This window comes from Rattus norvegicus, chromosome 6 (assembly GCF_036323735.1).
Source record: "Rattus norvegicus strain BN/NHsdMcwi chromosome 6, GRCr8, whole genome shotgun sequence".
NCBI classification, from domain to species: Eukaryota; Metazoa; Chordata; class Mammalia; order Rodentia; family Muridae; genus Rattus; species Rattus norvegicus.
In genome coordinates, this window is record NC_086024.1 from 134,380,056 (window position 1) to 134,406,806 (window position 26,751).

General features: G+C 38.6%; 1 long non-coding RNA gene, 13 other non-coding genes and 10 pseudogenes across 13 annotated transcripts; all 24 read left to right on the plus strand.

Annotated features, from left to right (window-relative positions):
* Positions 1 to 26,751, plus strand: part of LOC102555254 (uncharacterized) — a 209,357-nt gene that overhangs the window by 30,437 nt on the left and 152,169 nt on the right.
* On the plus strand, positions 2,640 to 2,711 carry LOC120093411 (small nucleolar RNA SNORD113/SNORD114 family; annotated as a pseudogene).
* On the plus strand, positions 5,120 to 5,193 carry Snord113l3 (small nucleolar RNA, C/D box 113 like 3; annotated as a pseudogene).
* LOC120093406 (small nucleolar RNA SNORD113/SNORD114 family) lies at positions 8,100 to 8,181 on the plus strand. Its single transcript, XR_005486472.1, has one exon. It is a non-coding gene; the product is annotated as a small nucleolar RNA SNORD113/SNORD114 family (small nucleolar RNA).
* Positions 9,012 to 9,092, plus strand: LOC120093358 (small nucleolar RNA SNORD113/SNORD114 family). Its single transcript, XR_005486448.1, has one exon. It is a non-coding gene; the product is annotated as a small nucleolar RNA SNORD113/SNORD114 family (small nucleolar RNA).
* On the plus strand, positions 9,913 to 9,994 carry LOC120093410 (small nucleolar RNA SNORD113/SNORD114 family). Its single transcript, XR_005486473.1, has one exon. It is a non-coding gene; the product is annotated as a small nucleolar RNA SNORD113/SNORD114 family (small nucleolar RNA).
* LOC120093354 (small nucleolar RNA SNORD113/SNORD114 family) lies at positions 10,762 to 10,842 on the plus strand. Its single transcript, XR_005486445.1, has one exon. It is a non-coding gene; the product is annotated as a small nucleolar RNA SNORD113/SNORD114 family (small nucleolar RNA).
* LOC120093384 (small nucleolar RNA SNORD113/SNORD114 family) lies at positions 11,647 to 11,736 on the plus strand (annotated as a pseudogene).
* On the plus strand, positions 12,546 to 12,626 carry LOC120093374 (small nucleolar RNA SNORD113/SNORD114 family). Its single transcript, XR_005486461.1, has one exon. It is a non-coding gene; the product is annotated as a small nucleolar RNA SNORD113/SNORD114 family (small nucleolar RNA).
* On the plus strand, positions 13,428 to 13,513 carry LOC120093376 (small nucleolar RNA SNORD113/SNORD114 family). The gene has a single exon (XR_005486462.1). It is a non-coding gene; the product is annotated as a small nucleolar RNA SNORD113/SNORD114 family (small nucleolar RNA).
* Positions 14,318 to 14,411, plus strand: LOC120093378 (small nucleolar RNA SNORD113/SNORD114 family; annotated as a pseudogene).
* Positions 15,214 to 15,298, plus strand: LOC120093389 (small nucleolar RNA SNORD113/SNORD114 family). Its single transcript, XR_005486469.1, has one exon. It is a non-coding gene; the product is annotated as a small nucleolar RNA SNORD113/SNORD114 family (small nucleolar RNA).
* LOC120093359 (small nucleolar RNA SNORD113/SNORD114 family) lies at positions 16,103 to 16,188 on the plus strand. Its single transcript, XR_005486449.1, has one exon. It is a non-coding gene; the product is annotated as a small nucleolar RNA SNORD113/SNORD114 family (small nucleolar RNA).
* Positions 16,993 to 17,078, plus strand: LOC120093373 (small nucleolar RNA SNORD113/SNORD114 family). Its single transcript, XR_005486460.1, has one exon. It is a non-coding gene; the product is annotated as a small nucleolar RNA SNORD113/SNORD114 family (small nucleolar RNA).
* Positions 17,882 to 17,976, plus strand: LOC120093347 (small nucleolar RNA SNORD113/SNORD114 family; annotated as a pseudogene).
* On the plus strand, positions 18,779 to 18,864 carry LOC120093380 (small nucleolar RNA SNORD113/SNORD114 family). The gene has a single exon (XR_005486465.1). It is a non-coding gene; the product is annotated as a small nucleolar RNA SNORD113/SNORD114 family (small nucleolar RNA).
* LOC120093348 (small nucleolar RNA SNORD113/SNORD114 family) lies at positions 19,669 to 19,763 on the plus strand (annotated as a pseudogene).
* LOC120093349 (small nucleolar RNA SNORD113/SNORD114 family) lies at positions 20,564 to 20,658 on the plus strand (annotated as a pseudogene).
* On the plus strand, positions 21,461 to 21,545 carry LOC120093321 (small nucleolar RNA SNORD113/SNORD114 family). The gene has a single exon (XR_005486425.1). It is a non-coding gene; the product is annotated as a small nucleolar RNA SNORD113/SNORD114 family (small nucleolar RNA).
* Positions 22,352 to 22,442, plus strand: LOC120093350 (small nucleolar RNA SNORD113/SNORD114 family; annotated as a pseudogene).
* On the plus strand, positions 23,243 to 23,334 carry LOC120093341 (small nucleolar RNA SNORD113/SNORD114 family; annotated as a pseudogene).
* On the plus strand, positions 24,139 to 24,225 carry LOC120093334 (small nucleolar RNA SNORD113/SNORD114 family). The gene has a single exon (XR_005486438.1). It is a non-coding gene; the product is annotated as a small nucleolar RNA SNORD113/SNORD114 family (small nucleolar RNA).
* LOC120093371 (small nucleolar RNA SNORD113/SNORD114 family) lies at positions 25,030 to 25,124 on the plus strand (annotated as a pseudogene).
* Positions 25,929 to 26,009, plus strand: LOC120093343 (small nucleolar RNA SNORD113/SNORD114 family). The gene has a single exon (XR_005486440.1). It is a non-coding gene; the product is annotated as a small nucleolar RNA SNORD113/SNORD114 family (small nucleolar RNA).

The following is a 26,751-nucleotide window of genomic DNA, read 5'->3' on the forward strand; positions in this document are numbered from 1 at the left end:
ACGGGCTGTAATCTTGGGCCTCCATGCAATTCAGAAGTGTATGTATCAACCAAGAAGCCTATAAATGAACACAAGCAAAATGGCGTATTTCTCTCTCAAATACGTGAGTATTTAATGCAATAAGAATCACTACTAATGTATTTATGGAACTTGACATTCTCGCCATGTATCGATCAAGGCCAATGCTGTGGGGCAAGAGCATTTTGATAAATGTTTGTTGTTTTGACATCCATTTGGGTTCTTTTTTTCTTTTTAGGAAAGGACGAAATATTTATTTAAGATGACTATTAACTAAATGAAACCCAAATAGAAGAAAGCTTACCTGTGAATTTCGGCTGACAGTACGAACAACTGTGATTTCTCTTCAGTTTTCCATTGTACTTCAATTCTTACCCTCACTTTAATTTCAATAATCAGGAACATGCGTTAGTCTTTCCATTGCTAAATATGTAAGATAATTGGGCATTAATATATTGTCCTATATCTGGAATCTCAGCTGTAATGGCATTGTCATATATAGAAAAAGGCCATTGCTATCTCTATTAATGCTGCCATCCTGCCTCACCCTTTATTGTGAGACAAGTGGGTCATGACAGTACCCTCTAAACTAGAGAAAGGCAATAAACTGAGCCTCTCACATTTTCCAATGGTGACGATATTTATTTATTTATTTATTTATTCTTTTTGACACACCATAGTATTATAAAGTTTTTGTTTTGTTTCCTTGAAGTTGCAGGGTCAAAGAATCCCATAGGCATCCAGACAGCTGCATACGTATTTCTATTGCATAGGCAACTGCAGAGAGTGGCATAGGATCTGCCTCCTTCTGCATAGGTTCAGTCACAATGTTTCTCTCTTCTCTAGCAAGCAGGGGATTTGTAGCTAGACAGACTCATGGACTAGTCTTGATGTTCATGCTTCGGTCTGGTCTGCAGTTGTAGGAAAGTCATTGTTAGTGAGTCAGTGGCTTTGCCAGTGAGCTTAGTTCGTAGTACTATCAATTTGTGTCAAGCGATAATAATCTAAGGTTTTAGTTTAGACTGAGGAGCTTCCTAACTATCCGTCTGTACAATGAAATATTAATTTTCATTTTTGTGCTGCATCGTATGTAAGCACCCGTTGTTCTCAGGTAACAAAGGAATGAATGGTTGTTGTGCTGAATCCTCGATGTGGGCATCTGTGCTCATAACTGCTGCCCTCCCAGTTCCCTGTGTGTCTCTGTTCTCATCTCAGAAGGGAAAAAAGAAGACATTTTGAATTCCTTAAATTTTATTAGAAAAATGTTGCAAGACATCGTCACATGCTCAAATAAACGAGAACCAAAGACATAAGTTTTATTAAATGATAATACATAGATAGCTATTAACACAGATTTACAAACATCTTCACAAAAAGTTTAACAAAGCTCACACAAGTTAAGTCATCGAATTTTCATTTCATGCGCTCATCCCTCAGAACCAGTGAGTGGTTCCAGTTTTCTTCAAACATCGGGACTTGCTTGCCAACTCTACACTTGTGCTTGGTATTTACAGGACGTCCCAAGACATGTGAGTAATATTCAGAATTATTCTGATCATTTGCCAATTGAGCACATCCCAGAAAGGGATCGAATTATTCCGAAGAAAAAAATAAAATTGTTCTTAGGCTGTTCCTATTCATGGAGGTTTTTATTAGTAATGAACCACTGTGTTCATCGATAAACATGTGCATCTATTAATAGAGAAGAAAAGGCAAATATTTACCAATGACTATTACTATATTATAAGTCATCAACAATGACAACATGCTGGACTCTGAGGTAGTCATACCAGAAGATGTTTCAAGTGCCCCTCTTGGAAAGGGGATAAAAGGTAGACATGTGTAGCAGATACTGTGCACTAGAGTCAGCCACGCACACATATTTTCTTATATTGTAATCAATGACTCATGGTCTAAACATAAACAATGCAACTGCAGATAAATTATTAGAGGCATATACTAATTATGAAAATAAATATTTGACCGCAAATGCTACTAATACATGCAGAAAATCTGAAAACATATTAAGAAATTGTTGTCTTAAAGAGGTATATAATCTTTATCCAAGTCGACATATTGAGTATAATTAACGACTTAAACTCTCTAACCTTTCATAACGATATGAATCTTAAAAAACAAATAATGAAAGGAGACATGTAGAAGTAACTGGAAAAATATCAATCTTTTTATTATCATTGCTGTTTTGTACTCCCTGCATGGCTGCTGCCTGATACATTGTTTCTTGACTGGGGGGTCCATGCTACCTTATCCTCATGTTTAACAAACATGGAAACTGATGTAACAGGAGCCAACAGTTCTTGTCTTGGTTTGGGTGGGCTTCATAAGACGCTCCTGTTTTGACAACGGCAGGAATAGGCTCTAGTCAGGTCAACTCAAGACGATCTATGTTGAACTCAACGTGCTCATGAATACCAGGTTGAGGATTTCCACAATTAAGGGAGAACACAGAGAGACAGGCTAACACAAGTTCTGTTGGGTAACTTCAATACACCGGGATCTTGTGCTAGGATTTTGTGATGAAGAGTTATGTAAAAATTCTAAGGGACTCATATAGTTAGGTAATAAAAGTAGGAAGTGCGAGAGAAAGAAAAGGACAGTGTTGGATCAGTGATGAGCATTGATGATATATGATCCAGGGATCATGAGTACAGGTGTAGGAGTCTGCGGCCTACACCCGAAAGCACATGGTATCACGTGTGGAATTGTGGTATCAATATTGGCTGTAGCATAGTGTGTTACAATCCTTAGGTTCACATGTTTTTAGTCTACTTATAGTTAGATCATACTGAAGGAAAGAGGGTGAAACATTTTCCAATTATGAAAATAATACGAAGCAGTAATACTAGCTGTATAAATATCAAGGTTCAGAAATCCACTCGTAACAAATGACCAGAGGTATAATCCCTTAGGTGAGGGTTCTGTGTGTTGTTTAAAATGGTGACCAAAGTTCTTGCTAGGCTAAGAACCCAGGTCTCCTGTTTATTGTCTCGAGAAGAATGTATCAAAGATTCATATAACTAGATTGGTAAAATAAAAAAGGAATAATACAAGGGTCTTTGAATAGAACCTAATTATGTTTATAACCTGTTCTTTTCATCTGTGCGTGTATTCCCAAGTCAACATCCCCATCTGTCTGGATCACAAGGTCCATGGCTAGCCTAGGGTCTTGGGAGCAGAGTAGGCCATGTAAGTGTAGTTCATGTTCTTGTGTTCTTATAGCTTCTGCTTGAATTATGAATTACTCAAGCATTATATCCACAATTAATGACAGATACAACATTTCCTGGACAAGTAATATAGTCTGTTAGCTTTTATATGTACATATTTTATTAATATTGTACAATATCTGTGAATTGACAGCAGTAATGGCACTATCATAAATATAGAAAGAGCACATGATCATTTCAGTTAATGAAGCCAGAGTGCAGTTCATTGAGGATATTTTTTGTGAATGGTTAATACAGCATGACTCTCTAGAACAGGCAAGTAAACTGAGCCCCTCATGTTTTTGCAATGGTGACTGTATTCATTTATTTAGACACACTATGATATTATAATGTCATTGTGCTATTTCCTTCGAGTTGCAGGGACAGAGAGTCCCATATGGAAGGAGAAAGCTCCATATATATTTTCGTTTTCCCAGGTATGTGCTGAGATCTAAGTAAGCTGCACTCATTCCTGGAGAAGAAGAAACAGGTGTGTCCTTGGGAATTGGTGGTCAGTCAGCTGAGCTGAGCTTAAGTAACAAGCTGCAGGCCATTGAAAGACCCCATTTCAATAACACAAGGTTGATGGCTGCTGAGGAACATGATGTTCACATGTGACCTCCACATGCGTACATATGCACATGAACTTGAATATACACTCAGACACACACACGCAGACACACACACAGACACACACATGCACACACAAACACCTATCCACACACACAGACACAGACACACTTACACACAGACACACACACACAGACACATAAAGATACACACACTTAGAATTTGCAAAGATTTTATTGTGAAGTAATGCAACAGTAATGATGTAATTATTTTTAAGTGACAGATGATTTATCTTCCACCATTTTACTAAGACATTAGAGTTCTGTCCCATATACAAGCTCATCCAAATGTGTCAGTGGACATAGTAAGACTACAATGTCTATAGAAAGTGCTTTTGTTCTCATAACCTGTGTTTTTTTCCCCTCCAGAATGGACTCACAATGGCTTTTGTAATCAATATGCAATGGTACAGGTTCTAAGATTTTCTATTGGGAACACAGGACACCTAGACTGAGGTTCGTGGATTTTTAAAATCTTATTAGTAAAAATAAGATGTTTGTGACTTGATTTTGAGTAAATAAATTTGATTTGGTGTGTTGATCAGTTAGTCAGTGAGTAAATATATAAATACATGAAAAACGGCCAACTCTGAATGTATATAGTATAGCAAGGGACCCTGAATGCTTACATAACTTATACTTTTAGTTCTTAAACACCGTATGGTTTGAGAATGTTTTACCTCTTCCTCTGTGGTCATTAAATAGGTCATTAGATATAGGAAATGCAAGCAATGATCAATATTGATTAGGGGTAGTTCAGTATTCCCATTGTGAATTTTTGAAGCTTTATTATAAAATTGGGGAAACGAGCACCATGCACTAAAAAGAGCTAGATCCAAAGACTTAATTTTGATAAAGGAAAACACAGACACAATTAGCTATGACTACACATTCATATGCCTCTACAGAAAAACGTATGCTAAGCTTAATCCTGTGAGGTCCTGTGGTAGTTATCATCCTCTGTATCATCCCACAGGACCAATGGCTCCCGCCAGCTTTAAACATGGGCCCGTGCTCACACACTCAGTATCTTCCCTTTGTGCTGTGTGAGTAATATTCCAGATTTTTCTGTCTTGTTTTGCTCAACGGAATGTTCTATGCTTTTATAGAGTATATAATGTATTGAGACAAGGATGTCATCCTGTTGAACAAAGCGCAACCATTCTTTGTCATGTTAAATTGTTCACGAACGGATGTGTTCATCATCAAACATGCATGTATCATTGGATAAGAAGAGGTATAATACGGGCCAATGATGACAAGGTTTCGGGATTATTAGTCACAGACGATGACTACATCTCTAGCAGTCTGAGGTCCACAGCATAAGATGCCTCATGTTACCCTCTCATGCAGGGGTTTCAAGTCAGGCATGTGAAACATATATTAGACATTATCCATGCACTCTCATCATTTCATAGTGCATTATTTAATCAGGACAGAAATCTATATACTGATAAGTTATTTAAGGTATTGATCAATCCTGATCATAAATATTTGGCCTACAATGATATTGATACACACAGAAAATCCACTTAGAATGACTTGTGTATAAGCTTATATAAACCTTTATTGAAGGTTATTTATATGGTACAATTTATGACTTAAGCTTTTGGATGGTCAATGCCTTAATTTTAAATTCTTAAAAATTATCAAAACTATTCTTTTTATTTTTACTTGATTTCTTAAGAAAACTATCAGAACAATTTTGACTCTGAAACAGTGGGAGGAGAAATGTAAGAATAAATGAACAAAATAATCAATCTCTTTATTATCTTTGCTCTTTTGTACTCCCTGGATGGGTGCTGACTGACCAATGATTTCCTGCCTGGGAGGTCCATGGTTGCCCTAACACCATGGGGATGGAGCTCAGTGGTGCTGTAAGTAAAGCCAAAGATCTGACCTTGGCTTGATTGTCTTTACTAAGACACTCCTGTCTTGGTAAATTCTTGCATCGCCACCTTTCAGATGTATTAATAGTTAGATAATAGTTAGGGACTACAAATACGGAGGAAGGAGATGGTCAGTGTTGGGTGAGGGATTACCACTGATGATGTATGATGCTTTGATCAGGAAGATAGGTCTGTGATTCTCAGATCCACACTAGAACATATGTTATCTTGATCTTTATATTCATGAATTTTCATTTTTGTTTTTTTTTAAAGTAGGCTAAAATATAGCAAAACAGGGCAGAGCCATCTCAAATTATGAAAATAATTTCAGTGTACACAAACAGTATACGCATCAAAATTTGGAAGATCATTTTAAATAAGGGGACCTGATCTGTGCGCAATTTAAAATGGCGGTCGAATTCTTAAAGTGGCTGACCACTTCTCATGGGAAGATTTGTAGGGCTTATGGTAGATGATAACCACAGTGGTATATGAATCAAGGGCCATGACTAATGGTCTGTTCATTATGAGTTACACATCTTAAAGCCTGTGGTTCATGGTTCAGGTTCTATGCACAGTTGCTAGGTCTACTCATGAATGTCTGTTTTAATTAATATTGCTATATTTCTTTCCCAAGGCTGCTGAGGGGTCATGGCACGGATAACCCCAGGTTACATCCATGCTGTTATTTGTTAACAGGAAAAGAAATACAGTACAAATTCTACAAATATGTACAAAATACCTTCTGTAGAGGATCTATCGATGGGATTGGTATAATGTTTGACTGAAACTTGGGAGATGCAAATATTTTTCAAAATGTTCAGCCTAACTATCATCAAATAAAGTCAGGGAGGAAGTGAAGGGATAAACCCGGAGGTAGTAACTGAAGCAGTGACCATGGAGGAGTCCTTCCTGTTCTTCATATTTACTTATTTTTTATAGTCCCTCAAGAACATTGAACACACACCAGATCCCGGCAAGCACTTGTATCTTAGGTGCATTCCAAAATATATCCAAATATTCCAAAAATATATCTAGAAAATATTTCCAAAGGGTTGTTTGCATTACTTTTTGGTTTGAAGGTCCATGTGTCCTGAACATAATGATTAATTTTATGTAATTAATTCATGCATTCATATATATATTATATAATTTAATAGAGTAAATGTAGGTTGCTCTTTGATCAGCAATTACCTTCGGTGCCATTTGAGTTGTTATCATGACTACTGTTCTGGATATCTAATGTCAATCTCATAAAGTATCTATCTACAAGATTGATCTTAATGACAAATTCGAGAAATAATCTACTTTTATATTTAGGCAAAAGCATTAGCAGAAGTAAATTGGTAAGGCACTTAGAAAAATAATTCCAGAGACTAGAGGGATACCTCAGTGGAAAGTGGAAGTTGGTCTCCTTGCAGAAGATCTGCATTGGGTTTTATCCTCAATTTGGCAGCTTACTACTATGTGGAAATTTACTTCAGGGGGATCTCTTACCGTCATCTGATTTTTGTAAATGCCACATACATGTGTTACAAATACACATATGCAGATAAAAAATACTCAAACAGATAAAATAAAAATAAAACAAATTCCAGAGTAATGTGCTATTAATGAAGACAGAATGAATGAGGAGTCCCAGTGAAGTAAAAGTATAAGCAACCTTTTTTGTGTGTATGGTCCGAACTATGTGTCATGTTTCTATTCTTAGTATAACATTTAATAGTGTCAGATCCACATAGATGATTGAGAAGAGATAGGCTCGTGCTCAGGTGCATGAATGAAGGAAAAAATGTTCATTTTCTTTTGTTGATCTCTTTTCTTTTGTACTGTTAGAATGCATCCTGCCAAGAAGATGACTTTTACATTGTCCTTTGATCCTGAGAATCACAATAAGCTGTTGAAGATTTTAAAATGAACTCAGTGTAAGTACACTCCATGTTCTGATGTTGTTTCATGGTGTATTGATGAAGGCACTATTTAGGAAGTGAAGACATGGCAATGCTGTATGTGGAATGTGTTTGAAATACAATGTTTAAAAATGTGTGAAATTATTGAAAACGCTTTATAATTAAAAAATGAAACTGCAGAACTCTGCAGGGGGTTGGTTGGGGACTTAGCCCAGTGGTAGAGCACTTGCCTAGGGAGCGCAAGGCCCTGGGTTCAGTCCCCAGCCCCGAAAAAAAGAAAAAAAAAAGAAAAAAAACCCAGAACTCTGAAATGTACTAAAGGATCTTATCCACAGATATTCTATGAGTCAAAATTATCCTAGTGGTACTTGTTATCTGTTGCCCAGTAAGCCTGCCTATCTTAGAAGACAAGAAGAGGGTTGATGTTGGATCAATGATGACTGTGGGTGCTGTATGAGTCATGTATGAGTCATGATCATGACAACAAGTCTGCGAGTCTGAGGTTCACATCATAATATATGTAGTGCTTAGTATGATCTTAGTAACTGATGTTTGCAATAGTCTATTTTACACCTAGATAAAATATACATCAGAATAAGGTGGAGAGTCAATGAGAGAGGCAGACATAATGTATCAATAAGTAAACATATTTGTTAATCCTTTTATAATTTATCTGCTTTTTACTCTAAGAATGGATACCTCCAAAGTGATTTACATGTTCTTCCTCAGTCTTGAGAATTGGGATTCCAAGTATGGGTCTGCAGAATTGAGAAAGTGTGAGTTTAACCTATGATCTTCTTTAGGATTTATTTGGCATTTAATCACAGTTACCAGACCATGTTATTATATTAGAACAGTGGGTATAGCCAAAGGTTTAATATGGCATGGATATGATATACAATGTTCAATAAAATAATAAAAAATTAACCATGTGCTAAGACGGAGATAGTCATCATTGCAAAAGATCCTGTAGAGGTTTAAAGTACACTCAAGTATGGGTCTGCAGAGTTGAGAGAGTGTGAGTTCATCCTATATTGTTCAGTACGATTTTTCTTTCTTGCACATAATGCTTCTTCCCGTCTGAGTTGATTATTTTGGGACAGTAAATGTAGAGAATGGTTCAATAAGGCATGCATACGAAAAAAATATGTTCCATGAAATGATTCCAGAAGAAGAGTGATGAATGACAGAGTTAGAGACCACTGACAACGATGCTGTAAAGTTTAAAGTACACTCAAAGATCTGGTAGTTAATGTTGGTTTTCAGTGGAAATCTTACCAGCACTACTAGTGATCAGCTGCTCAATAAATGCAGCACAGTTGACTGGGGGGATGATGTTGGATCATTGATGACCATAAAAGATGTGGGAGTCCTCTGAGACATCCATGATGACCACAACATTGCGAGTCTGAGGTCCACATCATAATCTATGCACTGCATGCTGGGATCCTGGTGAGAGATGTTAGGAATAGTCTACTTTGAAAACAGTGAGTAAATGTAGATTAAAGAAAAATTTGGAAATCGTGTCTATTAAAACATAGTCATATAGGAAGAGTGCTAATCATCTTGACCGGGTAGTATCTGAGTCAGAAACGATGACAGAGGAATCCCCATCAGCCATGGAAAATCATTGTCTATGTTCCTGGTGACGTCACAGTCATGGCGGTTTGATGTGTCAGGAAGAGCCAATCCAAGTGGATTGATAGCTCAAGCAAGGGATTGGATAGAGGAGAAGTGATCAAGGCAGATAGCTGTAAATTATGGATGAGTGAAGAGAAAGTTAATCTTTTTGTCATTTTTTTTCTGCATTTTACTCTCAGAATAGATACCTCCAAGGTGATCTCCAAGTTCTTCCTCAGTCTTGAGGTTTGGGATTCCTGGTTTGGGTCTGCAGAATTGAGACAGTGTGAGTTTTTCCTATATTCTTGGGTCGGATTTTCTTTCAGTTTTGCGTTTCATGCCTCTTGCCGTCTCAGTTTCTTATCTTGCAAGAGGAACTGTATTCAAAGGATTAATACTGCATGTGTAGAAATGAAAGGTTCCATAAGATAATTCCAAATTGAGAGTGTACAGGGAAAGAGATGGCGATGACTGCAAAGGGTTCTGTAAAGTTTCAGGTACACTCAAGGATCTGGTAGTTAGGGATTCCTTTTCCTTTTTCTTTCCTGGATAATCTATAAACAATACTAGTTAAGAGTTTTTATTCAATGACTAAATTTAGAGACTGGAGGGATGATGTGGGTTCAATGATGACTAAATCTGCGAGTGTTGTATGAGTCATGCATGGATGATGAATACAGCTTTCCAAGTCTGAGGTCCACATCATAGGATGTAGTCCATCTGGGGATCTTGGTAACAGATGTTAGGGATAGTCTACTTTTCCCCATAAAGAAATGACAGTTAAAAGACAAATCTAGAAAGCATATCCAATATGATGCTAAATAGTATTTCATTCAGATAGGATGACAGAGGATTCCCCATGACTGAGCTAAAATCGTTGGCAATGTTCTTGCTGACCTCAGAGCCGGGAACGTTTGATGTGCCATGAAGAGCCTACCATAGGATGTCGAAGGTTCCAGGGAGGGATTAGGTGGAGGATGAACAGGAGAGTCAGCTAGAAAGTCCGGGTGAGGGAAGAGAAAATTAAGCGTTTCATAATTTTTCTGCCCTTTACTCTCAGAATGCATACCTCCAAGGTGACTTACACCTTCTTCCTCAGACTTGAGGTTTGGGATTCCCGGTTTGGGTCAGCAGAATTGCGAGAGTGTGAGTTCATCCTATTTTCTCAAGAACAATTTTTTTTCTTGCATGTATTCCCTCTTCCTGTATGAATTTAGTATCTTGGGAGAGCAACTGGAGACAGTGGTTAATTAAGGAACACATACGAAAAATATATGTTCCATGAACCGATTCCTATGAAGACTGTGCAATGACAGAGGGAGTGACCACTGCCAAAGATGCTCTAGAGTTTAAAGTCCACTCAAGCATCTGGTAGTTAATGTTAGTTTTCAATGGAAATCTAACCAGCACTACTAGGGATCAGCTGCTCAATAAATGCAGCACAGTTTAGAGCCTGGGGGGATGATGTTGGATCATTGATGACCATAAAAGATGTGGGAGTCGTCTGAAACATACATGATGACCACAACATTGCGAGTCTGAGGTCCACATCATAATCTATGCATTGCATGCTGGGATCCTGGTGAGAGATGTTAGGAACAGTCTACTTTGAACATGGAGTTTTAATGTAGATTAGAGAAAAAATTTAAATTGTGTCTACTAAGACATAATCCCATAGGAAGAGTGCTAATCATCTTGACCGGGTAGTATCTGAGCCAGAAACGATGACAGAGGAATCCCCATAAGCCATGGAAAATCATTGTCTATGTTCCTGGTGACGTCAGAGTCATGGGTTTTGATGTGTTAGGAAGAGCCATCCAATTGGATTGATAGCTCAATCAAGGGATTGGATAGAGGAGAAGTGATCAAGGCAGATAGATGCAAATTATGGAGAGTAAAGAGAAAGTTAATCTTTTTGTCATTTTTTTTCTGCATTTTACTCTCAGAATAGATACCTCCAAGGTGATCTCCAAATTCTTCCTCAGTCTTGAGGTTTGGGATTCCCAGTGTGTGTCAGCAGAATTGTGAGAGTGTGAGTTCATCCTATTTTCTTCAGAACGATTTTTTTCTTGCATGTATTCCCTCTTCCGGTATGAATTTAGTATCTTGGGAGAGCAACTGTAGACAGTGGTTCAATAAGGAACGCACACGAAAAAAATATGTTCCATGAACCGATTCCTATGAAGAGTGTGCAATGACAGAGGTAGTGACCACAGCCAAAGATGCTCTAGAGTTTAATGTCCACTCAAGAATCTGGTAGTTAATGTTAGTTTTCAATGGAAATCTAACCAGCACTGCTAGTGATCAGCGGCTCAATAAATGCAGCACAATTTAGAGCCTGGGGGGATGATGTTGGATCATTGATGACAAAAAAAAAAAAAAAGCATCTGGGAGTCCTCTGAGACATCCATGATGACCAGAACATTGGGAGCCTGAGGTCCACATCATAATCTATGCATTTTATGCTTGGATCCTGGTGAGAGATGTTAGAAATAGACTAATTTGAATAAGGAGTTTACATGTAGATTAATTAAAATTTGGAAATCGAACCATGTCTACTGAAACATAATCCCATAAGTAGAGTGCAAATCATTTTGACCGGGCGATCTGAGCCAGAAACGATGACAGAGGAATCCCCATGAGACATAAAAATTCATTGTCTATGTTCCTGGTAATGTCAGAGTCATGGTGGTTTTATGGGTCAGGAAGAGCCAATCCAAGTGGATTGATAGCCCAAGCAAGGGATTGGATAGAGGAGAAGTGATGAGGGTAGATAGCTGTAAAGTATGGATGAGTAAAGAGAAAGTTAATCTTTTGTCATTTTTTTTCTTCATTTTACTCCCAGAATACATACCTCCAAGGTGATTTCAGAGTTCTTCCTCAGTCTTGAGATTTGGGATTCCCGGTTTGTGTCAGTAGAATTGCGAGAGTGTGAGTTCATCCTATTTTCTTCAGTACGATTTTTTTTCTTGCATGTAATACCTCTTCCCTATGAGTTGATTATCTTGGAAGAGCAACTGTAGACAGTGGGTTATTAAGGAACGCATAACAAAAATATATGTTCCATGAACTGATACCTATGAAGAGTGTGCAATGACAGAGGTACTGACCATTGCCAAAGATGCTCTAGAGTATAAAGTCCACTCAAGCATCTGGTAGTTAATGTTAGTTTTCAATGGAAATCTAACCAGCACTACTAGTGATCAGCTGCTCAATACATGCAGCACAATTTAGAGCCTGGGGGGATGATGTTGGATCATTGATGACCATAAAAGATGTGGGAGTCGTCTGAAACATGCATGATGACCACATTATTGGGAGACTGAGGTCCACCTCATAATCTATGCACTGCATGATGGGATACTGGTTAGAGATGTTAGAAATAGTCCAATTTCAACAAGGAGTTTACATGTAGATTAATTAAAATTTGGAAATCGTGTCTACTGACACATAATCCCACAAGTAGAGTGCAAATCATTTAGACCGGGTAGATCTGAGCCAGAAACGATGACAGAGGAATCCCCATAAGCCATGGAAAATCATTGTCTATGTTCCTGGTGACGTCAGAGTCATGGGTTTTGCTGTGTCAGGAAGAGCCAATCCAATTGGATTGATAGCTCAAGCAAGGGATTGGATAGAGGAGAAGTGATCAAGGCAGATAGATAAATTATGGATGAGTAAAGAGAAAGTCAATCTTTTGTCATTTTTTTTCTGCATTTTACTCTCAGAATAGATACCTCCAAGGTGATCTCCATGTTCTTCCTCAGTCTTGAGGTTTGGGATTCCCAGTGTGTGTCAGCAGAATTGTGAGAGTGTGAGTTCATCCTATTTTCTTCAGATCGATTTTTTTCTTGCATGTATTCCCTCTTCCGGTATGAATTTAGTATCTTGGGAGAGCAACTGTAGACAGTGGTTCAATAAGGAACGCATATGAAAAAAATATGTTCCATGAACAGATTCCTATGAAGAGTGGGCAATGACAGAGGTAGTGACCACTGCCAAAGATGCTCTAGAGTTTAAAGTCCACTCAAGCATCTGGTAGTTAGGTTAGTTTTCAATGGAAATCTGACCAGCACTACTAGTGATCAGATGCTCAATAAACGCAGCACAATTTAGAGCCTGGGTGGATGATGTTGGATCATTGATGACCAAAAAAAAAATCATCTGGGAGTCCTCTGAGACATCCATGAAGACCACAACATTGGGAGTCTGAGGTCCACATCATAATCTATGCACTGCATGCTGGGATACTGGTTAGAGATGTTAGATATAGTCCAATTTCAACAAGGGGTTTACATGTAGATTAATTAATATTTGGAAATCGTGTCTACTGATACATAATCCCATAAGTAGAGTGCAAATCATTTAGACCGGGTAGATCTGTGCCAGAAACGATGAAGAGGAATCCCCATAAGACATGGAAAATCATTGTCTATGTTCCTGGTGACGTCAGAGTCATGGGTTTTGATGTGTCAGGAAGACCAATCAAATTGGATTGATAGCTCAAGCAAGGGATTGGATAGAGGAGAAGTATTCAAGGCAGATAGATGTAAATTATGGATGAGTAAAGAGAAAGTTAATCTTTTTCTCATTTTTTTTTCTGCATTTTACTCTCAGAATAGATACCTCCAAGGTGATCTCCAAGTTCTTCCTCAGTCTTGAGGTTTGGGATACCCGGTTTGTGTCAGCAGAATTGTGTGAGTGTGAGTTCATCGTATTTTCTCAAGAACGATCTGTTTTCTTGCATGTATTCCCTCTTCCGGTATGAATTTAGTATCTTGGGAGAGCAACTGTAGACAGTGGTTCAATAAGGAACGCATACGAAACGAAATATGTTCCAAACCGATTCCTATGAAGAGTGTGCAATGACAGAGGTAGTGACCACTGCCAAAGATGCTCTAGAGTTTAAAGTCCACTCAAGCATCTGGTACTTAATGTTAGTTTTCAATGGAAATCAAACCAGCAGTACTAGTGATCAGCTGCTCAATAAATGCAGCACAATTTAGAGCCTGGGGGGATGATGTTGGATCATTGATGAGCAAAAAAAAAAAAAAATAAACACCTGGGAGTCCTCTGAGACATCCATGATGACCACAACATTGGGAGTCTGAGGTTCACATCATAATCTATGCACTGCATGCTGGGTTCCTGGTGAGAGATGTTAGAAATAGACTAATTTGAATAAGGAGTTTACATGTAGATTAATTAAAATTTGGAAATCGTGTCTACTGACACATAATCCCATGAGTAGAGTGCAAATCATTTTACCGGAGAGATCTGAGCCAGAAACGATGACAGAGGAATCCCCATAAGCCATGGAAAATCATTGTCTATGTTCATGGTGACGTCAGAGTCATGGGTTTTGATGTGTCAGGAAGAGCCAATCCAAGTGGATTGATAGCTCAAGGAAGGGATTGGATAGAGGAGAAGTGATCAAGGCAGATAGCTGTAAATTATGGATGAGTAAAGAGAAAGTTAATCTTTTTGTCATTTTTTTCTGCATTTTACTCTCAGAATAGATACCTCCAAGGTGATCTCCATGTTCTTCCTCAGTCTTGAGGTTTGGGATTCCTGGTTTGTGTAAGCAGAATTGTGAGAGTGTGAGTTCATCCTATTTTCTTCAGAACGATTTTTTTCTCGCATGTATTCCCTCTTCCGGTATGAATTTAGTATCTTGGGAGATCATCTGTAGACGGTGGTTCAATAAGGAACGCCTATGACAATAATATGTTCCATGAACAGATTCCTATGAAGAGTGGGCAATGAAAGAGGTAGTGACCACTGCCAAAGATGCTCTAGAGTTTAAAGTCCACTCAAGCATCTGGTAGTTAATGTTAGTTTTCAATGGAATCTAACCAGCACTACTAGTGTTCAGCTTCTCAATAAATGCAGCACAGTTTAGAGCCTGGGTGGATGATGTTGGATCATTGATGACCAAAAAAAAATCATCTGGGAGTCCTCTGAGACATCCATGATGACCACAACATTTGGAGTCTGTGGTCCACATCATAATCTATGCACTGCATGCTGGGATACTGGTTAGAGATGTTAGATATAGTCCAATTTCAACAAGGAGTTTACATGTAGATTAATTAATATTTGGAAATCGTGTCTACTGATACATAATCCCATAAGTAGAGTGCAAATCATTTAGACCGGGTAGCTCTGAGCCAGAAACGATGACAGAGGAATCCCCATAAGACATGGAAAATCATTGTCTATGTTCCTGGTGACATCAGAGTCATGGGTTTTGATGTGTCAGGAAGACCAATCCAATTCGATTGATAGCTCAAGCAAGGGATTGGATAGAGGAGAAGTGATCAAGGCAGATAGATGTAAATTATGGATGAGTGAAGAGAAAGTTAATCTTTTTGTCATTTTTTTTCTGCATTTTACTCTCAGAATAGATACCTCCAAGGTGATCTCCAAGTTCTTCCTCAGTCTTGAGGTTTGGGATTCCCGGTTTTTGTCAGTAGAATTGTGAGAGTGTGAGTTCATCCTATTTTCTTCAGAACGATTTCTTTCTTGCATGTATTCCCTCTTCCGGTATGAATTTAGTATCTTGGGAGAGCATCTGTAGACAGTGGTTCAATAAGGAACGCCTATGAAAATAATATGTTCTATTAACCGATTTCTATGAAGAGTATGCAATGACAGAGGTAGTGACCACTGCCAAAGATGCTCTAGCGTTTAAAGTCCACTCAAGCATCTGGTAGTTAATGTTAGTTTTCAATGGAAACCTAACCAGCAGTACTAGTGATCAGCTGTTCAATAAATGCAGCACAATTTAGAGCCTGGGGGGATGATGTTGGATCATTGATGACCAAAAAAAAAATCATCTGGGAGTCCTCTGAGACATCCATGATGACCACAACATTGGTAGTCTGAGGTCCACATCATAATCTATGCACTGCATGCCGGGATACTGGTTAGAGATGTTAGATATAGTCCAATTTCAACAAGGAGTTTACATGTAGATTAATTAATATTTGGAAATCGTGTCTACTGATACATAATCCCATAAGTAGAGTGCAAATCATTTAGACCGGGTAGATCTGAGCCAGAAACGATGACAGAGGAATCCCCATAAGACATGGAAAATCATTGTCTATGTTCCTGTTGACGTCAGAGTCATGGGTTTTGATGTGTCAGGAAGACCAATCCAATTGGATTGATAGCTCAAGCAAGGGATTGGATAGAGGAGAAGTGATCAAGGCAGATAGATGTAAATTATGGATGAGTGAAGAGAAAGTTAATCTTTTTGTCATTTTTTTGCTGCATTTTACTCTCAGAATAGATACCTCCAAGGGGATCTCCATGTTCTTCCTCAGTCTTGAGGTTTGGGATTCCCAGTGTGTGTCAGTAGAATTGTGAGAGTGTGAGTTCATCCTATTTTCTTCAGAACGATTTTTTTCTCGCATGTATTCCCTCTTCCGTTATGAATTTAGTATCTTGGGAGAGCAACTGTAGACAGTGGTTCAATAAGGAACGCATATGAAAAAAATATGTTCCATGAACAGATTCCTATGAAGAGTGGGCAATGACAGAGGTAGTGACCACTGCCAAAGTTGCTCTCGAGTTTAAAGTCCACTCAAGCATCTGGTAGTTAATGTTAGTTTTCAATGGAAATTTAACCAGCACTACCAGTGATCAGATGCTCAATAAACGCAGCACAATTTAGAGCCTGGGTGGATGATGTTGGATAATTGATGACCAAAAAAAAAATCATCTGGGAGTCCTCTGAGACATCCATGATGACCACAACATTGGGAGTCTGAGGTCCACATCATAATCTATGCACTGCATGCTGGGATACTGGTTAGAGATGTTAGATATAGTCCAATTTCAACAAGGAGTTTACATGTAGATTAATTAATATTTGGAAATCGTGTCTACTGATACATAATCCCATAAGTAGAGTGCAAATCATTTAGACCGGGTAGATCTGAGCCAGAAATGATGAAGAGGAATCCCCATAAGACATGGAAATTCATTGTCTATGTTCCTGGTGACGTCAGAGTCATGGGTTTTGATGTGTCAGGAAGACCAATCCAATTGGATTGATAGCTCAAGCAAGGGATTGGATAGAGGAGAAGTATTCAAGGCAGATAGATGTAAATTATGGATGAGTAAAGAGAAAGTTAATCTTTTTCTCATTTTATTTCTGCATTTTACTCTCAGAATAGATACCTCCAAGGTGATCTCCAAGTTCTTCCTCAGTCTTGAGGTTTGGGATACCCGGTTTGTGTCAGCAGAATTGTGTGAGTGTGAGTTCATCGTATTTTCTCAAGAACGATCTGTTTTCTTGCATGTATTCCCTCTTCCGGTATGAATTTAGTATCTTGGGAGAGCAACTGTAGACAGTGGTTCAATAAGGAATGCATACGAAACAAAATATGTTCCAAACCGATTCCTATGAAGAGTGTGCAATGACAGAGGTAGTGACCACTGCCAAAGATGCTCTAGAGTTTAAAGTCCACTCAAGCATCTGGTACTTAATGTTAGTTTTCAATGGAAATCAAACCAGCAGTACTAGTGATCAGCTGCTCAATAAATGCAACACAATTTAGAGCCTGGGGGGATGATGTTGGATCATTGATGACCAAAAAAAAAAAAAAAATAAGCATCTGGGAGTCCTCTGAGACATCCATGATGACCACAACATTGGGAGTCTGAGGTCCACATCAGAATCTATGCACTGCATGCTGGGTTCCTGGTGAGAGATGTTAGAAATAGACTAATTTGAATAAGGAGTTTACATGTAGATTAATTAAAATTTGGAAATCGTGTCTACTGACACATAATCCCATGAGTAGGGTTCAAATCATTTTGACCGGGTAGATCTGAGCCAGAAACGAACAGAGGAATCCCCATAAGCCATGGAAAATCATTGTCTATGTTCATGGTGACGTCAGAGACATGGGTTTTGATGTGTCAGGAAGAGCCAATCCAAGTGGATTGATAGCTCAAGGAAGGGATTGGATAGAGGAGAAGTGATCAAGGCAGATAGCTGTAAATTATGGATGAGTAAAGAGAAAGTTAATCTTTTTGTCATTTTTTTCTGCATTTTACTCTCAGAATAGATACCTCCAAGGTGATCTCCATGTTCTTCCTCAGTCTTGAGGTTTGGGATTCCTGGTTTGTGTAAGCAGAATTGTGAGAGTGTGAGTTCATCCTATTTTCTTCAGAACGATTTTTTTCTTGCATGTATTCCCTCTTCCGGTATGAATTTACTATCTTGGGAGATCATCTGTAGACAGTGGTTCAATAAGGAACGCATATGAAAATAATATGTTCCATGAACAGATTCCTATGAAGAGTGGGCAATGACAGAGGTAGTGACCACTGCCAAAGATGCTCTAGAGTTTAAAGTCCACTCAAGCATCTGGTAGTTAATGTTAGTTTTCAATGGAAATCTGACCAGCACTACTAGTGATCAGATGCTCAATAAATGCAACACAATTTCGAGCCTGGGTGGATGATGTTGGATCATTGATGACCAAAAAAAAAATCATCTGGGAGTCCTCTGAGACATCCATGATGACCACAACATTGGGAGTCTGTGGTCCACATCATAATCTATGCACTGCATGCTGGGATACTGGTTAGAGATGTTAGATATAGTCCAATTTCAACAAGGAGTTTACATGTAGATTAATTAATATTTGGAAATCGTGTCTACTGATACATAATCCCATAAGTAGAGTGCAAATCATTTAGACCGGGTAGCTCTGAGCCACAAACGATGACAGAGGAATCCCCATAAGACATGGAAAATCATTGTCTATGTTCCTGGTGACATCAGAGTCATGGGTTTTGATGTGTCAGGAAGACCAATCCAATTCGATTGATAGCTCAAGCAAGGGATTGGATAGAGGAGAAGTGATCAAGGCAGATAGATGTAAATTATGGATGAGTGAAGAGAAAGTTAATCTTTTTGTCATTTTTTTTCTGCATTTTACTCTCAGAATAGATACCTCCAAGGTGATCTCCAAGTTCTTCCTCAGTCTTGAGGTTTGGGATTCCCGGTTTTTGTCAGTAGAATTGTGAGAGTGTGAGTTCATCCTATTTTCTTCAGAACGATTTCTTTCTTGCATGTATTCCCTCTTCCGGTATGAATTTAGTATCTTGGGAGAGCATCTGTAGACAGTGGTTCAATAAGGAACGCCTATGAAAATAATATGTTCTATTAACCGATTTCTATGAAGAGTATGCAATGACAGAGGTAGTGACCACTGCCAAAGATGCTCTAGCGTTTAAAGTCCACTCAAGCATCTGGTAGTTAATGTTAGTTTTCAATGGAAATCTAACCAGCAGTACTAGTGATCAGCTGTTCAATAAATGCAGCACAATTTAGAGCCTGGGGGGATGATGTTGGATCATTGATGACCAAAAAAAAAAAAAAAATAAACATCTGGGAGTCCTCTGAGACATCCATGATGACCACAACATTGGGAGTCTGAGGTCCACATCATAATCTATGCACTGCATGCTGGATACTGGTTAGAGATGTTAGATATAGTCCAATTTCAACAAGCAGTTTACATGTAGATTAATATTTGGAAATCGTGTCTACCGACACATAATCCCATAAGTAGAGTGCAAATCATTTTGACCGGGTAGATCTGAGCCAGAAACGATGACAGAGGAATCCCCATAAGCCATGGAAAATCATTGTCTATGTTCCTGGTGACGACAGAGTCATGGGTTTTGATGTCTCAGGAAGACCAATCCAATTGGATTGATAGCTCAAGCAAGGGATTGGATAGAGGAGAAGTGATCAAGGCAGATAGATGTAAATTATGGATGAGTAAAGAGAAAGTTAATCTTTTTGTCATTTTTTTCCTGCATTTTACTCTCAGAATAGATACCTCCAAGGTGATCTCCAAGTTCTTCCTCAGTCTTGAGGTGTGGGATTCCCGGTGTGTGTCATCAGTTTTATTGTGAGAGTGTGAGTTCATCTATTTTCTTCAGATCGATTTTTTTCTTGCATGTATTCCCTCTTCTGGTATAATTTAGTATCTTGGAAGAGCAACTGTAGACAGTGGTTCAATAAGGAACGCATACGAAAAATATATGTTCCATGAACTGATACCTTCGTAGAGTGTGCAATGACAGAGGTAATGACCACTGCCAAAAATGCTCTAGAGTTTAAAGTCCAGTCAAGCATTTGGTAGTTAATGTTAGTTTTAAATGGAAATCTAACCAGCACTACTAGTGATCAGCGGCTCAATAAATGCAGCACAATTTAGAGTCTTGGTGGATGATGTTGGATCATTGATGACCAAAAAAAAAAAAAAAAAAAACATCTGGGAGTCCTCTGAGACATCCATGATGACCACAACATTGGGAGTCTGAGGTCCACACATAATCTATGCACTGCATGCTGGGATACTGGATAGAGATGTTAGAAATAGTCCAATTTCACCAAGGAGTTTACATGTAGATTAATTAATATTTGGAAATCGTGTCTACTGATACATAATCCCATAAGTAGAGTGCAAATCATTTTGACCGGGTAGATCTGAGCCAGAAACGATGACAGAGGAATCCCCAGTAGACATGGAAAATCATTGTCTATGTTCCTGGTGACGTCAGAGTCATGGGTTTTGATGTGTCAGGAAGACCAATCAAATTGGATTGATAGCTCAAGCAAGGGATTGGATAGAGGAGACGTGATCAAGGCAGATAGATGTAAATTATGGATGAGTAAAGAGAAAGTCAATCTTTTGTCATTTTTTTTCTGCATTTTACTCTCAGAATAGATACCTCCAAGGTGTTCTCCATGTTCTTCCTCAGTCTTGAGGTTTGGGATTCCTGGTTTGTGTAAGCAGAATTGTGAGAGTGTGAGTTCATCCTATTTTCTTCAGAACGATTTTTTTCTTGCATGTATTCCCTCTTCCGGTGTGAATTTAGTATTTTGGGAGATCATCTGTAGACAGTGGTTCAATAAGGAACGCATATGAAAATAATATGTTCCATGAACAGATTCTTATGAAGAGTGGGCAATGACAGAGGTAGTGACCACTGCCAAAGATGCTCTAGAGTTTAAAGTCCACACAAGCATCTGGTAGTTAATGTTAGTTTTCAATGGAAATCTGACCAGCACTACTAGTGATCAGATGCTCAATAAATGAAGCACAATTTAGAGCCTGGGTGGATGATGTTGGATCATTGATGACCAAAAAAAAATCATCTGGGAGTCTTCTGAGACATCCATGATGACCACAACATTGGGAGTCTGAGGTCCACATCATAATCTAAGCACTGCATGGTGGGATACAGGTTAGAGATGTTAGATATAGTCCAATTTCAACAAGGAGTTTACAAGTAGATTAATTAATATTTGGAAATCGTGTCTACTGATACATAATCCCATAAGTAGAGTCAAAATCATTTAGACCGGGTAGATCTGAGCCAGAAACGATGACAGAGGAATCCCCATAAGACATGGAAAATAATTGTCTATGTTCCTGGTGACGTCAGAGTCATGGGTTTTGATGTGTCAGGAAGACCAATCCAATTGGATTGATAGCTCAAGCAAGGGATTGGATAGAGGAGAAGTATTCAAGGCAGATAGATGTAAATTATGGATGAGTAAAGAGAAAGTTAATCTTTTTGTCATTTTTTTTTTCTGCATTTTACTCTCAGAATAGATACCTCCAAGGTAATCTCCAAGTTCTTCCTCAGTCTTGAGGTTTGGGATACCCGGTTTGTGTCAGCAGAATTGTGTGCGTGTGAGTTCATCCTATTTTCTCAAGAACGATTTGTTTTCTTGCATGTATTCCCTCTTCCGGTATGAATTTAGTATCTTGGGAGAGCAACTGTAGACAGTGGTTCAATAAGGAACGCATACGAAAAAAAATATGGTCCAAACCGATTCCTATGAAGAGTGTGCAATGACAGAGGTAGTGACCACTGCCAAAGATGCTCTAGAGTTTAAAGTCCACTCAAGCATCTGGTAGTTAATGTTAGTTTCCAATGGAAATCTAACCAGCAGTACTAGTGATCAGCGGCTCAATAAATGCAGCACAATTTAGAGCCTTGGTGGATGATGTTGGATCATTGATGACCAAAAAAAAAAAAAAAACATCTGGGAGTCCTCTGAGATATCCATGATGACCACAACATTGGGAGTCTGAGGTCCACACATAATCTATGCACTGCATGCTGGGATACTGGATAGAGATGTTAGAAATAGTCCAATTTCAACAAGCAGTTTACATGTAGATTAATATTTGGAAATCGTGTCTACCGACACATAATCCCATAAGTAGAGTGCAAATCATTTTGACCGGGTAGATCTGAGCCAGAAACGATGACAGAGGAATCCCCATAAGCCATGGAAAATCATTGTCTATGTTCCTGGTGACGACAGAGTCATGGGTTTTGATGTGTCAGGAAGAGCCATCCAATTGGATTGAAAGCTCAAGCAAGGGATTGGATAGAGGAGAAGTGATCAAGGCAGATAGCTGTAAATTATGGATGAGTAAAGAGAAAGTTAATCTTTTTGTCATTTTTTTCCTGCATTTTACTCTCAGAATAGATACCTCCAAGGTGATCTCCAAATTCTTCCTCAGTCTTGAGGTGTGGGATTCCCGGTGTGTGTCATCAGTTTTATTGTGAGAGTGTGAGTTCATCTATTTTCTTCAGATCGATTTTTTTCTTGCATGTATTCCCTCTTCCGGTATAATTTAGTATCTTGGAAGAGCAACTGTAGACAGTGGTTCAATAAGGAACGCATACGAAAAATATATGTTCCATGAACTGATACCTTCGTAGAGTGTGCAATGACAGAGGTAATGACCACTGCCAAAAATGCTCTAGAGTTTAAAGTCCAGTCAAGCATTTGGTAGTTAATGTTAGTTTTAAATGGAAATCTAACCAGCACTAGTAGTGATCAGCGGCTCAATAAATGCAGCACAATTTAGAGCCTTGGTGGATGATGTTGGATCATTGATGACCAAAAAAAAAAAAAAAAACATCTGGGAGTCCTCTGAGACATCCATGATGACCACAACATTGGGAGTCTGAGGTCCACACATAATCTATGCACTGCATGCTGGGATACTGGATAGAGATGTTAGATATAGTCCAATTTCACCAAGGAGTTTACATGTAGATTAATTAATATTTGGAAATCGTGTCTACTGATACATAATCCCATAAGTAGAGTGCAAATCATTTTGACCGGGTAGATCTGAGCCAGAAACGATGACAGAGGAATCCCCATAAGACATGGAAAAACATTGTCTATGTTCCTGGTGACGTCAGAGTCATGGGTTTTGATGTGTCAGGAAGACCAATCAAATTGGATTGATAGCTCAAGCAAGGGATTGGATAGAGGAGAAGTATTCAAGGCAGATAGATGTAAATTATGGATGAGTAAAGAGAAAGTTAAACTTTTTCTCATTTTTTTTCTGCATTTTACTCTCAGAATAGATACCTCCAAGGTGATCTCCAAGTTCTTCCTCAGTCTTGAGGTTTGGGATACCCGGTTTGTGTCAGCAGAATTGTGTGAGTGTGAGTTCATCGTATTTTCTCAAGAACGATATGTTTTCTTGCATGTATTCCCTCTTCCGGTATGAATTTAGTATCTTGGGAGAGCAACTGTAGACAGTGGTTCAATAAGGAACGCATATGAAAATAATATGTTCCATGAACAGATTCCTATGAAGAGTGGGCAATGACAGAGGTAGTGACCACTGCCAAAGATGCTCTAGAGTTTAAAGTCCACTCAAGCATCTGGTAGTTAATGTTAGTTTTCAATGGAAATCTGACCAGCACTACTAGTGATCAGATGCTCAATAAATGCAGCACAATTTAGAGTCTGGGTGGATGATGTTGGATCATTGATGACCAAAAAAAAAAATCATCTGGGAGTCCTCTGAGACATCCATGATGACCACAACATTGTAAGTCTGAGGTCCACATCATAATCTATGCACTGCATGCTGGGATACTGGTGAGAGATGTTAGATATAGTCCAATTTCAACAAGGAGTTTACATGTAGATTAATTAATATTTGGAAATCGTGTCTACTGATACATAATCCCATAAGTAGAGTGCAAATCATTTAGACCGGGTAGATCTGAGCCACAAACGATGACAGAGGAATCCCCATAAGACATGGAAAATCATTGTCTATATTCCTGGTGACGTCAGAGTCATGGGTTTTGATGTGTCAGGAAGACCAATCCAATTGGATTGATAGCTCAAGCAAGGGATTGGATAGAGGAGAAGTGATCAAGGCAGATAGATGTAAATTATGGATGAGTGAAGAGAAAGTTAATCTTTTTGTCATTTTTTTTCTGCATTTTACTCTCAGAATAGATACCTCCAAGGTGATCTCCAAGTTCTTCCTCAGTCTTGAGGTTTGGGATTCCCGGTTTTTGTCAGTAGAATTGTGAGTGTGTGAGTTCATCCTATTTTCTTCAGAACGATTTCTTTCTTGCATGTATTCCCTCTTCCGGTATGAATTTAGTATCTTGGGAGAGCATCTGTAGACAGTGGTTCCATAAGAAACGCCTATGAAAATAATATGTTCTATTAACCGATTTCTATGAAGAGTATGCAATGACAGAGGTAGTGACCACTGCCAAAGATGCTCTAGCGTTTAAAGTCCACTCAAGCATCTGGTAGTTAATGTTAGTTATCAATGGAAATCTAACCAGCAGTACTAGTGATCAGCTGTTCAATAAATGCAGCACAATTTAGAGCCTGGGGGGATGATGTTGGATCATTGATGACCTAAAAAAAAAAAAAAAAAAACATCTGGGAGTCCTCTGAGACATCCATGATGACCACAACATTGGGAGTCTGAGGTCCACATCATAATCTGTGCACTGCATGCTCGGATACTGGTTAGAGATGTTAGAAATAGTCCAATTTCAACAAGCAGTTTACATGTAGATTAATATTTGGAAATCGTGTCTACCGACACATAATCCCATAAGTAGAGTGCAAATCATTTTGACCGGGTAGATCTGAGCCAGAAACGATGACAGAGGAATCCCCATAAGCCATGGAAAATCATTGTCTATGTTCCTGTTGACATCAGAGTCATGGTGGTTTTATGGGTCAGGAAGAGCCAATCCAAGTGGATTGATAGCTCAAGCAAGGGATTGGATAGAGGAGAAGTGATCAAGGCAGAATGCTGTAAATTATGGATGAGTAAAGAGAAAGTTAATCTTTTTGTCATTTTTTTTCTGCCTTTTACTCCCAGAATACATACCTCCACGGTGATTTCAGAGTTCTTCCTCAGTCCTGAGGTTTGGGATTCCCGGTTTGTGTCAGTAGAATTGCGAGAGTGTGAGTTCATCCTATTTTCTTCAGTACGATTTTTTTTTCTTGATGTAATGCCTCTTCCCCTATGAGTTGATAATCTTGGGAGAGCAACCGTAGACATTGGTTAATTAAGGAACGCATACTAAAAATATATGTTCCCTGAACTGATACCTTCGAAGAGTATGCAATGACAGAGGTAATGACCTTTGCCAAAGATGCTCTAGAGTTTAAAGTCCACTCAAGCATCTGGTAGTTAATGTTAGTTTTCAATGGAAATCTAACCACCAGTACTAGTGTTAAGCTTCTCAATAAATGCAGCACAGTTTAGAGCCTGGGGGTGATGATGTTGGATCATTGATGACCATAAAAGATGTGGGAGTCGTCTGAAACATGCATGATGACCACAACTTTGCGAGTCTGAGGTCCACATCATAATCTATGCACTGCATGCTGGGATCCTGGTGAGAGATGTTAGGAACAGTCTACTTTGAATATGGAGTTTTAATGTAGATTAAAGAAAAAATTGGAAATTGTGTCTACTAAGACATAAACCCATAGGAAGAGTGCTAATCATCTTGACCGGGTAGTATCTGAGTCAGAAACGATGACAGAGGGATCCCAATAAGCCATGGAAAGTCATTGTCTTTGTTCCTGGTGACGTCAGAGTCATGGGTTTTGATGTGTCAGGAAGACCAATCCAATTGGATTGATAGCTCAAGCAAAGGATTGGATAGAGGAGAAGTGATCAAGGCAGATAGATGTAAATTATGGATGAGTGAAGAGAAAGTTAATCTTTTTGTCATTTTTTTTTCTGCATTTTACTCTCAGAAAAGATACCTCCAAGGTGATCTCCAAGTTCTTCCTCAGTCTTGAGGTTTGGGATTCCCGGTTTTTGTCAGTAGAATTGTGAGAGTGTGAGTTCATCCTATTTTCTTCAGAACGATTTCTTTCTTGCATGTATTCCCTCTTCCTGTATGAATTTAGTATCTTGGGAGAGCATCTGTAGACAGTGGTTCAATAAGGAACGCCTATGAAAATAATATGTTCCATGAACCGATTTCTATGAAGAGTATGCAATGACAGAGGTAGTGACCACTGCCAAAGATGCTCTAGAGTTTAAAGTCCACTCAAGCATCTGGTAGTTAATGTTAGTTGTCAATGGAAATCTGA